This window comes from Carassius gibelio, chromosome B13, assembly GCF_023724105.1.
Source record: "Carassius gibelio isolate Cgi1373 ecotype wild population from Czech Republic chromosome B13, carGib1.2-hapl.c, whole genome shotgun sequence".
In the NCBI taxonomy this organism is placed as follows: Eukaryota; Metazoa; Chordata; class Actinopteri; order Cypriniformes; family Cyprinidae; genus Carassius; species Carassius gibelio.
The window spans coordinates 781,017-795,873 of NC_068408.1; the positions used below are offsets into that span (position 1 = coordinate 781,017).

Below are 14,857 nucleotides of genomic sequence, written 5' to 3' on the forward strand. Positions count from 1 at the left end.
CTGTGCAGTGATGATGAAGATCTCGAGCATCAGTGATGGAGCCAGACGGGGTCCACCCCAGTAATAAACACAATACTATTTCATTTCCTTTGTTTAATCACAGTGATAAATAAAATATATGTGACATTTAAAAATAAATACATATATAAATATATATTGACTGATGTTTCATAGACGTTCAGTTGTTATGCTTTCAGATTTCTTGCCATTTGTATGCATGGAATTTCACAGTATTTTTCTCTCCTAAATTCCTTCACTACTTTAAACTCTATAATTGACTCAGGCCTCTTTTTTTCCCTGCTGAGGGACCCTTGCTGTACAGCGAGGCGGAGCGGGCAGAGATCGGGACACTGGCCAGCAGCTTCGACACCTACAGCAGGACAGGACCCGATCCGGCCCCGGGGCCCTCTGCTGGAGCAGACTGTCATTGACTGCATCCTCACAGACTGCAGCCGGGGCCGGGGCCCGATGGAGCCACTCCCTGTGTGTACGCCGCTCACACACTTTGACCATCAGCCCTGCCACTCAAGGCCTTGACCCACACTAGTGACCAGTGTCCGGCAGCATCCCCGGGTGAAAACAGTACACTTCCATACTGTACTTACAGTGCTCTATTCTCACACACTAATTTTGTACTTAATATACTAAAAACTATTTTTAGTGCTTAAGATACACATATATCATCTAAGTGTGCTATTTTGGGACACCATGAATATGAACTAAAACACAAGTACAAAATTTGTGTGCAAAAATACAGCAATTTAACTATATTATGGAAGTGCACTTTTTTTAACCTTGGACTAGTTAGTTCAAGTGATAATATTACTTTTGCAGTAACTAGTAGTTTAACTAATTACTGTTGCCAGAAAGTTAGAAGTAATAATATTACTACTGAAAAGACTATCTAGAAATGAGTAATATATTACATATTTTGAGTAACTAGCCCCACACTGTTAGTAATGACATACTGGAGATCTGATGAGGAACCGCTTTCTCCTTGGTTTTCCAGATTTGTAGAACATTCCAGCAAACAGACGTTCTGTTTTTATGGATGAATGTAATGTTGTGTGAAAGTTTCTCATGTGGCATCACTGAAACTCTATGGAATTACATTTAGTTCAATAATAATGAACGTAACGTTTCGTTTGTTGTTTTGACACAAACCTCTCGTGGGGGCGGGGTTAACAGTGATCTACTCTGATTGGATAGTGAGCTTTTGATTGACAGGTGCTCTCTGACCGGGAAGTACAGACGTCACTCAGTGGCACGCGCCGCGCATATTGGAAAGCTCTCGCGGTGATTAAGGGGTCGTTCACATATCGCGCCTAAAAACGCGTGGAAAACGCTTGGCACGACACTTTCTCCTCTTTTCCAAAGCGCTCGGGCAGTTGCGCCCCTGGGGCGTCTGTCGTTGCTAAGCAACCATGACGCACGCCAGGGGTGGTTCTTGGGTGAGTGGAGATCCTGGGCTTAGCCCAGAAAAATCCATGTATGTGACTTTTTATTTTAATAAATCAGAAAGATTAACCTTGTTTAAAATATACAACATCAATAAAAACAAAAACAAATTTAAAACAATTTATTTAAAGTATTGAGGAAAATACATTTGCTTTTTGAAAACAAAAATTAAGAATTGCAAAACAAATGAAGCAATGATTTTGCAATACATATTTTCCATGGTCATATCTATTAATTTATTTGCAACGCTGCTTTTATTTTGCGTGTCAGTCTAGTTTGAGCTTGCAATACCATTTTTCCTTTGCGCTTCACTTTTCTGCACGTCTCTCTTTGTGGCACTGTTTTGACGTGGGGTCAATTCGGGAGTTCGTAGCGGGATCGCGAATCATTTGAGTCAGTTCGGGAGTTCGTAGCGGGATCGCGAATCATTTGAGTCAGTTCGGGAGTTCGTAGCGGGATCGCGAATCATTTGAGTCAGTTCGGGAGTTCGTAGCGGGATCGCGAATCATTTGAGTCAGTTCGGGAGTTCGTAGCGGGTTCGCGAATCATTTGAGTCAGTTCGGGAGTTCGTAGCGGGATCGCGAATCATTTGAGTCAGTTCGGGAGTTCGTAGCGGGATCGCGAATCATTTGAGTCAATTCGGGAGTTCGTAGCGGGTTCGCGAATCATTTGAGTCAGTTCGGGAGTTCGTAGCGGGTTCGCGAATCATTTGAGTCAGTTCGGGAGTTCGTAGCGGGATCGCGAATCATTTGAGTCAGTTCGGGAGTTTGTAGCGGGTTCGCGAATCATTTGAGTCAGTTCGGGAGTTCGTAGCGGGATCGCGAATCATTTGAGTCAATTTGGGGATCGCGAATCATTTGAATAAGTTCAATACAAAAACAATAAAAAAACAAAAAAAAAACAAAAGACAAATTTAAAACATTTTATTTAAAGTTTATCCCTTGTATCCTGACACATATGCTGATGTCGTGTCTCTACTTTTTTTGTCTCTGTTTTCTTTTATTTTCCAATCAAGCCTGACTGGCTACACTCGTCTTGGTAGAACAGGGATAAGAAGCAAACATTAAACAGTGCACTGACATACTCTTACTCTTCAAAGATATCTGGTCAAAGGACTTTATCTCTGTGTTTATGGACACTTAAAGCCAAGTATAATTATAAATGCAGGGCTCTATACACTTATATTTTTGAAGGAGCACTTACACAGCACTTACAAATTGCATAAATAATCTTATGAGGCTAATGTATCAAATATAAAATTTGGAATACAGAAATATGAAATTATGAAAAAAAAATTAGAATGGTAGTACTTTGTCACTAGGTGGCGGTATGCCACTGCCTTAATGAGTGAGTCGGTCAGCCATTTAATCAATGGATTCATTTGAAACGGATGATTCATTCGGAAAAAATGTGAGTGTCTGTGTGTGTGTGTGTGTGTCCTAAAGACTGTGCTGAGCAACCGTTAACTGTTAGATGTTCAAAATGTAACGTTAAATCAGACACAATTTAAAACCGAAAAATAAATATAATACTATGATTAAAAGTTACAGATACCTGAAGCTGTTGTATCTTGGCGTTCAAGTGTTTTGGCTGGGGGGGTTTACTTACATTTTTGAAGAAGAAGAAGATTAATTTTGAAATATCCATTTTAATTTTCAAATAAATTTATCTAGTAAAATACTACACGCCAACAAACCGCCTGCCTCCAAAAGATCTCATTTCATTGGCTGAAGAGTACAGACGCTCATCGATGGTTGGCCAGTTTACATGTCAGTCAGAAGCACTAGACTCAGTGGGCGGTTTTCGTCGGGTTTGAATGAAGAAAGAAAGTGACGTGACATTCTGCCAAGTATGGTGACCCATACTCAGAATTTGTGCTCTGCATTTAACCCATCCAAAGTGCACACACACACACACTGTGAGCACACACCCGGAGCAGTGGGCATCATTTATGCTGCGGCGCCCGGGGAGCAGTTGGGGTTTCAATGCCTTGCTCAAGGGCACCTAAGTCGTGGTATTGAAGGTGAAGAGAGAACTGTACATGCACTCCCCCCACCCACAATTCCTGCTGGCCCGGGACTCGAACTCACAACCTTTCGATTGGGAGTCCAACCCTCTAACCATTAGGCCACGACTTCCCACCAACAACGACAACGCGTAACTCACTTGGGTAAATTTACAGACACTGTGGACGTGAGAGTCAAGTGATATTTATTTATTTATTTAAATTCTAATATAAATTACTTTATTGGCCATGAAAACTCATTGATGGCATGGTGGTAATAAAAACATTTGGGTCTGTACTGAAAACATTCGGGGCTCCAGCCCCCTTAGCCCACCCCTAACACCGCCCCTGACGCACGCGCTCTCTCCATGAGACGCAGAAATTTCAGCAACGGATAATAAATGGATTTGCAGCTCTAAAAATCGCTTGCAGTAGCTCTGCCACTAAATTTATTTCAAAATGGCAATCCATATACAGCTATGATCAGCTGTTCCTTCATCTTGGCTGAGCTTTCAACGTTGTTACGGGAAAGGATGAAGCTGATTGGTTAGTTCTTGTCACATGACCCGCGGTGCGCTTGCGGCATTCTAAAAAGTTGAAACGTTTTTAAGATGCGGTGCGGACGCACCTAACCGAGTTCTTTAATCAAGTTCTGAAGAAACTGTACACTATTTTGGTCATATCACTACACTCAGAAACTTTGGGATAACATTGGTGTGTTTGTCAAGTGTACAATTTTGCCAGGCTTCTCAGTACATGAAAAACATTATATTTGGGTATCATGACTCTGACCCCACAAACAAAAATATCAGTTTTGTTATTAATTTTAATATTTTTTTTCCCCTAAACATATTTCACATTCACAAATGCAAATTCTCCAACTGTAAACCTGTCTTCTCTGTTTTTCTAAAAGAAATGGAAAACTACATCGAACTGAATCGTTTTAAACGGTTCGCGTCTCCAATACGCATTAATCCACAAATGACTTAAGCTGTTAATTTGTTTAATGTGTCTGACACTCCCTCTGAGTTCAAACAAACCAATATCCCGGAGTAATTCATGCACTCAAACAGTGACTGACTGAACTGCTGTGAAGATGAACACAGAGCCGAGCCAGATAACGAACAGACTGACTCGTTCACGAGTCAAGAACCGGTTGCATCAGTGTTCGGATCACCAGTAGTTCTTTCAGACAGTTCGATTCAATAAACCGGTTGGAGAAAATGGTTCACCGGTTCTTTTGCGTTCGAAGTAATGGCGTCGTTGGCGATGATTCAAGCCTTCGGTTTACCCGCGCTCATAACACTAGCACAGAATCAGTTCAGAATCAATCACCAAAAGAATCAGTTCAGTTCAGACGCTCTGTGTGTCGGTCTGCTTCAGGCTGAATCACACATGCGCAGTATCATCAGCTCCTCGGTTCACGAATCGGACGCGTCTGACAGAAACGGTTCTTGACACGTGAACGAGTCAATGTTTTGTTCCTTATCTGCCTCGACTCGGTGTTCATCTTCAGTTCTCTCTTCACAGCAGTTCAGTCAGTGTACTGTTTGAGTAAATTAATTACTCGGGGATATTGGTTTGTTTGAACTCAGAGGAAGTGTCAGCCACATTAAAAAAGTTAAAATCTTAAGTCATTTGTGGATTAATGTGTATTGGAGACGCGAACCATTTAAAATGATTCAGTTCGATTTGGTGAACTGGTTCAAAAAGATCCGGTTACATCGAATGATTCATTCGCGAACCGGATATCACAAACTGCTTTGATTTGAACTCTCTCTCACAACAGACACGGAAGAGAAGACAATGCTGAATAAAGTCTTAGTTTTTGCTATTTTTGGACCAAAATGTATTTTTGATTCTTCAAAAAATTCTAACGGACCCTCTGATGTCACATGGTCTACTCTGATGATGTTTTTCTTACCTTTCTGGACATGGACAGTATACCATACACACAGCTTCAATGGAGGGACTGAGATCTCTCGGACTAAACCTAAAATATCTTAATCTGTGTTCAGAAGATAAACGGAGGTCTCACGGGTTTGGAACGACATGAAGGTGAGTTATTAATGACATAATTTTGCAAATTGGGCGAACTAACCCTTTAAGCTGTGAAAGGAGCATTTTTAAGGGCTCAACACAACAGCTTTTATGATGCAGAAGCCACTTTAGTTTTTGATTCTAAATATATTATTCAGGTGTTTTGTTATTTATTTCAGAAATCCTTGTGATATACAATATTCAGTTTGTGCTGGTCTGACTTAATCAAAACAGTGTTTAAAAATTACCTTCTGTTTTACTTTGTTTTTATAACGCATAAAAGCGCATTAATGGGAACATTAAAGAAAGTAAACTGAAGGGGTTTTATATACAGCAGTCAACAGGCGACCTTAATAATAAATACTTTTATTAATTTGATGATTGGCTTGAGCTAGAAAGAACTACTGAAAATAAATAAAATGTGCAAAAGGATTTTGAAAAAATACCCTTAGAAAGAGCTACTGCATTACTGCATTCAAACTTCCAAACTGACTCAAATGATTCGCGATCCCAAAACTGACTCAAATGATTCGCGAACCCAAAACTGACTCAAATGATTCGCGAACCCGCTACGAACTCCCGAACTGACTCAAATGATTCGCCATCCCACTACGAACTCCCGAACTGATTCAAGTGATTCGCGATCCCCAAACTGACTCAAATGATTCGCGAACCCTCTTTGAACTCCCGAACCGACTCAAATGATTCGCGAACCCGCTACGAACTCCCGAACTGATTCAAATGATCCTGCTCCGAACTCCCGAACTGACTTAAATGATTCGCGAACCCGCTACAAACTCTCGAATTGATTCAAATGATCCGCAAAGCAGCTCCGACCTCCCGAACTGACTCAAATGATTCGCGATCCCCAAATTGACTCAAATGATTCGCGAACCCGCTACGAACTCCCAAACTGACTCAGATGATTCGAGAACCCGCTCCGAACTCTCGATTTGATTCAAATGATCCGCGAATCCGCTCTGAACTCCCTACTGACTCCAAATGATTTGCGATCCCGCTCTGAACTCCGAAATCTCGAAATTGATTCTAAATAATTCCGATTGCTTTCATTTATTTCAAAATGTTTTGTGTTATGTTGTCCATTGTTGATAGTTTTCATACTTAAGCTGGGAAAGGAACATTTTTAAGGGCTCAACACAACAGCTTTTATGATGCAGAAGCCACTTTAGTTTTTGATTCTGAATATATTATTCAGGTGTTTTGTTATTTATTTCAGAAATCCTTGTGATATACAATATTCAGTTTGTGCTGGTCTGACTTAATCAAAATAGTGTTTAAAAATTACCTTCTGTTTTACTTTGTGTTTCTAACGCATAAAAGCGCATTAATGGGAACATTAAAGAAAGTTCTTTAAAAAAGTAACTAAAACGTTACTTTTAACAGTAAGGCATTACTTTTTGGTGTAAGTAATCAAGTAATCAAAGTAATTTAGTTACTTTTTGAATTAAGTAACTAGTAACTGTAACTAGATACTATTTCTTGTTAACTAGCACAACACTGATGTTAACACATATGAATGTTTGAGTGTGTGTGTGTGAGGTTTACCTTGCACAACAAAATCTCAAAGTATAGTTATGTTTATCACAGACCAGAATATCAGATGGTCCCCTCAAAAAACGTTATATTAATCAAAATTAATAATCATTATAACAACATCACAATGAGTTTATCATGATATTGCAGCTGGACTCACTGTGAGTTCCTGTGTTTTTCATTTCTAGGCTATTTACATCATGTAGTTTTTGTGTAAAGACACACGCAGTACATTATCAGCATTAAACAGCCTGTGCAAAGCTTTTTAAATGCAGTCTATAGTATTATTATATGAGCTGGTCATTCTGTCGATTCATTCAGGGCTGCTCTGGGTTTAGTACAAACACAACACTAGTCTGTGGAGGTATAGTCTCGTCTCTGAGAACAGCTTTCCTCAGCTTTCCTTAAGACTGTCCTTGTCCTGTTTGCACATGACTAAAAGAGAAGAAAACAGAATACATAGAATCAGTTCACAGTTTTATGAAAAGCAAAGAAATCCTTATAATCAAGGGATGATAAACTTAATCAGTATCACTTTTGAATAACGGTCCATTAGTTAATATTAGTCAACTACTTTAGTTAACATGATCTAAGCAAGAACAATCCTTGTACAGCATTTATTAATTTTAGTTGATGTTCATTTCAACATTTACTAATGCATTATTTAAATCAAAAGCTTGTTAACATTAGTTAATGCACTCTGAATTAGCATGAACTAACAATGAAAAACTGTATTTTCATTAACTAACATGAACAAAGATGAATAAATACAGTAATGTATTGTTCATTGTTTGTTCAGGTTCGTTAATGAATTAACTAACATTAACTAAAGGACTAGTCTTCTAAAGTGTTACCACTCAATCTTTGTAAATAAGTAACGGTAGTGAAATTAAAGAGAGAAGCTTTAGTGTAGGAGCCATGTAATGGGAAAATCATGTGACCTAATGTTGATGGGAGTGTCATTCATTAAGTGGGGTTAAAACACCTGTGGGGTGTGCGAGAGGAAGGGAAGAATGGGGGTGCTGGAGCACATATTTTATTGACCGTTACAAGCCTGTACAAATAAAACAACATTTAAGTTTTTAAGGAAACGCGTCACGAAAGTTATTCCTCCACTCAGCTCCTTAGGGGTCTGTGGATTGTTCATTTTGCGCCGCTACAAGTTAGTCAACAAAATTGTTTGTTTGAGAACGTGAAAGCGTTTAGACTGGATGGAAAGGAATTACACGCTTGTTTTAACAAGAAGGATCATTGCACATTGGACTTCCAAAGCAACGGGGCCGATGTCTTTGGATTCGTTCGCTGCTAATAATCATCACAACTGGACGTTCAAGGCAGCAGGATCGACAGCTTGGAGATGTTTGGTTTGCCGCTCTTGAACTGGTAGGACATTGGGTTCTCACGTATTTGCTTGTGTTTGCGGATGATTTGAAACTGTTTGCAGTTTGCAGTTTGTTTACGATTGTTGCAGCGCTGCTGGAGTGTGCTTGATGAATCGTTGTTTAGACTGCTGGGCTTTTGCGAATCTATTGGGGTTGAAATATGCGTTGTTTTGGATTGTGCTGGCTTGGTTTTGGAAGTGTCTTATGCTGTATTTAGCAGCACTGTTAGGCGAATCGTTGTTTAGACTGCTCTGCTTTTGTGAGTCTATCGAAGTTGTGATGCATATCCAGTGATGTGGTGTTTGAATTGTTCGCTTGCGTGTCGCATTTAGACGCGCTGTGTGCGTGCTTCAATCATGAGTGAGACTGAAACCGGTGCAGATGTTGAACTTGAACCGGACAAATGTAGAAGAAAAGTTCCACTCACAGCAAAGGCTTTGACTTCTAAACTTGAGCAACTTCAGAAAGAACGAAAAAGAAACGTAAATGTGATTTTAAAATTTCTATAGCAGCCATCAAAGAACTCCCGCTGAAAAATGAGAACGTCTCAGCTGTACAGTCTGAACTTGAAGTAAAGGATCAAGTCAAGGTAGTGCTACCACAAGAAGTTCAACAACTTCTTCGGCACGCATTAAGGCAGAGGCTGACATTGCAGCCTTGCTGGATGATTTGAATACTCATTTGAAATGATAAGAAATTAATTATTTAAAAAAGATCTAAATCTAAACTTTAAATGTGAAATTAAAATGGCCAGTATGTGTCAGCAAGTCACTGTTAATAAGTGACTGAACCGAATCATTTAAACGGTTGATTCATTCAGGAACGAAAAACTGTTATGTTGCTCAGAGAAGCAGAACTGTGCTTTGGTGGCTGTGTTTGGAATTATTTTCTGTTGTAGAAATAGAGCTAAAAAAGGCAATATGGTGTCTAAAAAAAGTCTCTTAATTAACTTGTTTACTGAACTGTTATATATTAGGGCTGTCAAATGATTAAAATTTTTAATCAAATTAATCAGAATTTTCAGTGGATTAATCACTATTTGCCACTACACCTGAATCCTAACCATTTTTTTTCTGAAATGCATACCAAAAGATAAATAACAGGACACAGATACATAATTTTCATGTATTGTTTCATCATGTGGGTCTTTTTTTTTCTGAATTTCAAAAGTTTAACATTTACTTAATCTAATTTACCTGAGCACTATATCAAACCATGCCATTTAACTACAGATAGTGTAAGAGTTTTAGGTGAACCAGTGGTTAAATATAGCCACATATCTATGAAATTATGGATAGAGAAACTCGAAAGAATGAACTCAAACAAAAACATGTGCCACAATCACATAAGCAGCAGTCTGGGCACTCTTGTTTTTGGGAGGTGTTCATTTGCTCTGCCACAATACTTTAGGATCGATATTTTGACGTTCTGAAGGCTTCAAGTGCCAGTAAAACCAAGTAAAAATGCATATGCTTTCCCAAACAGCTGTAATTTTCGCTGCATTGCATGTAGGCGTTCTGCGCATGCGCAGTGTGAAACACAGGACGCTATAACACAGTGATCCTCAAATCTGGCTCGCGAGATCCACTTTCCTGCGAAGTTTAGCTCTAACCCTAATCAAACACGCATGAGTTTGCTAATCAGTGTCTTTAGGATCATTAGTAAATCACAGGCAGGTGTGTTTAATTGGAGTCTGCGCTAAACTGGATCTCGCGAGCCAGATTTGAGGATCACTGCTATAACAGGAAGAAGAAGCTCCAGCTTATCAACTACCAAAGTCGTCTCTGTTTATCGAGCTTGGCATGAATGTATTTGAGAGTAACTGGGGTAAAACCTTAATCTTCTGTGTTTTCGTCGCAGCGCTCGCCGCTGTTTTTTACTATCTTGAGAATTCAGAGATCGACGAGACTTTCCTGACCTGAATAATTTGTCACACTGCGCATGCGTGAAATGCGTTAAAAAATTTGACGTAATTAACGACAAACAACTAATTAACGCCGTTAACGCGCTATTTTTGACAGCCCTAATATATATATGTGTTTATGTTAATGATGATTTTTGGAGGAAAAGATGGCATTCTTTGTGATTTTGATTTAATATATGAAATTATATAAATATGTAAATTTTCTGCCCCTATATCTTCAATTTTGTGATCATTCTAAATGCATTTTAGGAGACTGAATCATACAGCGAAAGAACGCACTATAAATGTGCGCGCACATCATTAAAACCTAAATTATCGCAGACGATATAGCACACTCCTCACCACTGTCTTTTTGGCTAATTTGTGCAAAACCTCTTGCTAAAATCTCAAAGCTTCATTTTAACCACCAATGCAACGATGCAATTATTTAGCTTACCTCTACATTCTTGCGAAGGGTTGATGTCTTGTCGAGATTTTATAAGCTGCTAGTTTGGTCTTCCTAGGCAAGTACAGCTTACACTGCATAATAGAGCATACATATGGCCAGGGGTTCACTTCATTTCCTTCGAGTTAGACTTCAGAATATGACTGGGTTTCGTTTTCAGCGGTGTCTGCACCACTAACGCCTGTTTTGTCCGTCTGCATCTTTCTTGTGATTTTAGCGCCAGTTTGCACTCCTGCCCATTATTTACCTACGTAGTTTCCAGGGAGTGATATTTTATTTTATTTTATTTTATTTTTTTTACTCCGTAATTAATGTGTTCTAAAATGTAGCGAAGTACAATACTTCAATCAAAATATACTTAAGTAAAAGTAAAATTACAGATTTAAAAAGTTACTTTAAAAAGTATTAGTACACAAAAAAGCTACTCAATTACAGTAACGCGAGTAAATGTAATTCGTTACTTTCCACCTGTGGAGGTATATGGGAAAGAAGGATTAGGTCTGTAAGGAAAGTACTTAATACCACCTTAACACAAACTCTCGACGAAGAAGCCCTTCATGCAGTTCTATGTGAAGCTGAGGCTATAATTAATGGACGTCCCATTACTAGGGAATCTTCTGACGCCAATGATTTGGAAGCACTGACACCTAATCATCGGCTGCTGTTAAAGACTACTCCATCATTACCTCAAGGGATCTTTCAAAAGGATGATATATATGCTCGTCGTTGATGGAAACAGGTGCAATATATATCAGATCTGTTCTGGAAACGATGGATAAAGGAGTACTTGCCTCAATTGCAAGAGCGGCAAAAATGGTCATCTCCATCCCGCAACTTCAGGTGATATTGTGCTTTTGGTTGATGACTCAGCACCACGTAATTCATGGATAACGGGGAAAGTCAAACATTTCCAGATAATCAAGGTTTTGTTCAAGTGAGACTTCAGACCAAGACAAACTGTTTGATCAGACCAGTGACAAAAATCTGCCTTCTGCAAGAGGTGGATATTTGATATTTTCCTGAAATGGAATTACTTTTAACACAGAGACGGACTTATTACACGTATTACATTGACATGCCACATATTTCTCACTTCACATTGATGGTAAACTCACTCCGTGCTGACAGTCTTTTATGGACTTTAAGGACTAACTCAGTACTGAAGAATTGATGTATTGTAAATGTGTAAACATTTATGATTGATGTAAAGAAAAAAAAAGTTCAACATTCTTTTGTATTTTGAGATCTTGTATTTATAAATGTCTCCTACTGGTATTTAATAGAATTATTAATTTATAATAATTAGGGGCTGGTATGTAGGAGCCATGTAATGGGAAAATCATGTGACCTAATGTTGATGGGAGTGTCATTCATTAAGAGGGGTTAAAAACACCTGTGGGGTGTGCAGGAGGAAGGGAAGAATCGCGGTGAGTGCTGGAGCACATTTTGTTGACCGTTACAAGCCTGTACAAAGCTGTGCAAATAAAACAACATTTAAGCTTTTAAGGAAACGCGTCACGAAAGTTATTTCTCCACTCAGCTCCTTAAACCTGTATATTGTGCTCATAACACCATTTAGTTTATTATATAAATGACAATATAAGTTAAAACGTAATAAGAGTTCATTTAAACTTTGAATTCTTATAAAGTCTCAGCTTTCACTGCTAACTAGGTTAGCGATATCGCTATCTATTATTAGTAGTCTGACACTGGTGGTTAATTAAGCTGTCAACATAATGTTAAAAATGACCAAAGAACAGCTGACTCTTACCTGTGAAAGATAACATCCTGAGATCTGTTTTTATTATCGTGTGACGGTTTGTAGGTGTTCAATCTGTCGAGGAGTCAGGTGTGTTTTCTTCTGTCCTGATGTGAGTTATGAGAGTTGCCCGCTCCAATATGGCGGCGACGTTGACCTGCGGTCGAGCGGCCAATGACGTGTCTAGGTATTTATGTCTATGGGTGAAACGAGGCTTGATTCTGGCGATTACGTTTTGGTTTCACCAGCAACTAAAGCAAACACTGAGGTGTGGAAAAGTTTTTACCGCACTGAAGCCATCTACAGTGGATTTAATCATTTTCCTCCACAAAAACATGTAGGCTTAGCCTATCTCTGTGAGTAAAGGTTTTTCAAATGATAACCATGTATTCATTGAGTCTTAAATGCAGTGGACTGAGTATTTACGCTAATGTTGGCATTATTATTTTATTAAATGTCAGCTGCTGGCGAAGCAAATCCAGCGGAGCCTTTATCTTAATTTCGTCATTACCAAATACCCATCTTAATTTAAAATTTATCTTAATTTAATTTGTTAAAGACTCGTTTTTATTGTTGTGTTGGTCTATTTATAGGCTAAAGGAGCCTATGCCTATTTAGAGTGCTGAGATGGTAAGATGTCACAGAGGACTTATTTTATTTCTTTATTCCAACTTCCAAGTGTGTAGTCTACGTTAGTTATTAATAAATTATGTTGAAACATGAAATGACTCATTTTTGACAAAGGCAAAAGAGCTGTGTGCCTGCGGTGCTTTCACACTTGGTTCACTTCGGTTGCTCCCCCCTGCCCCCGCTGGACTGTATATTTGATAATTGGATAATATTTGATAATACTGGATAATATTTGAGTCCGAACCGTGGTTCGCTTGCGTCATCAAGCCAGCAGCTGTTTACCCCGTTGCTTGGTAACGACAGCGCAGGAGAAGGCGGCAAATGCATAACATTACTCTCTGCACTTTTATCTGTTACGTTTTTGAACTGTTTGTTTTGTTGATAAAGCTTTGGTAAATAACGGAATTTACTGAAAATGCTCTAAAGAACGTTGAAGGTGAACATGAGTTGTACAGCTCTCTGCTTGCAGCGCGTCAGTCACGCTCATCAGGAAAGTGAGTAAAACACACATTTTCAAATAATTTGTCATTAAAAGCGGTTCACTTCTGCGATTTGGTACGATTGCATTCACATGAGCAGCGAACCGTACCAGAGTTCACATTAAGCGTACCCCAGACCACTGTTATTAAGCAGACTCGCGTACAGTTCTCAGGTGTGCATCCGAGTACGGAAGACATCATTCACAACATCCAAACGAACCGAATTCTGACGTCAATCGACCTCGGGTGCGCACCAAAAGTGCTAGTGTGAAAGCACTCTTAAATGATGTCGGGCTGTAAATGGGTTCGAGCTTTTAAAAAGCTGTCAATCAAAATGTACTTGTCGGGCTCGGGTCCTGTCGGGCTGACTACAGCTCTACTGCGAAGCAAAAGCATTGCATTCAGAATCCACGATCAGCGAAAATGAATCTCTGAAAATCATTAACAAAAATGAAGCATATTTGAAGAGCCTGTTACATTTGTGCAACTGTGTTCATTTTTTTTCATTATCTTTTTTTTTGTCTTTTGTAATGGCATATTTTTGATAGTTTCAGTTTTATAAAGTTTCGTTCATTTTTATTGAAACAAATGTAATTCCATAAAACTCGGCCTTATATTTGCAGTCTCTGTAAAAAACATGTACAAAACAGTTTATTTATATATTATTGTTCTTAATTCTATTTTTGTACAGTATGTAATATCAATAAAACTGCTATGAGAACTGAAACTGTTGTCTGTTTAGTCATCTTCATCCTGAAACCATGCATACTGTACACACAGCGTAAATGTGTTTAAATTCCTCCTATTCTTCAATCTCTTAACTTTTACTCAAAAGAGTTTTGTATCTCACTGGTTCTGTGGAGAGCAGTGAATCAAATTTGTTCTGTGTTGTGATTGGCTGTTCGCCGCTGATGTCATGTGCACCTGCTCCACAAACTCAGGATCAAGTTGACAGAGAGAGTTGAGGATCAGCATCATGGCACCAGCAGAGCAGCAGAATGGAGTGATTTGGTTTTGTCAACTCAAAACTAATCCTGTGACTCTGAATTTGTTCATCTACCATCATGGCACAGGCCTCAGGTCAGTCGTTCGTTACTGGACTCCTGCTGTGATCAAACTTCGTCTCATTACAGCACACAGCCACCAGGCGGCGCTACTGACCCGCGCTCAGCTGATATTCC

The 14,857-nt window shown here is 39.0% G+C and overlaps 1 long non-coding RNA gene across 1 annotated transcript in view; it reads left to right on the plus strand.

Annotated features, from left to right (window-relative positions):
- Positions 1–8,015: 8,015 nt before the first annotated feature.
- The window catches only part of LOC127970337 (uncharacterized), a 43,200-nt gene continuing 36,358 nt past the window's right edge, over positions 8,016–14,857 (plus strand). Inside the window, exon 1 of the long non-coding RNA XR_008156589.1 lies at positions 8,016–8,440. This is a non-coding gene — a long non-coding RNA (uncharacterized LOC127970337). The remainder of the gene's footprint in view (positions 8,441–14,857) is intronic.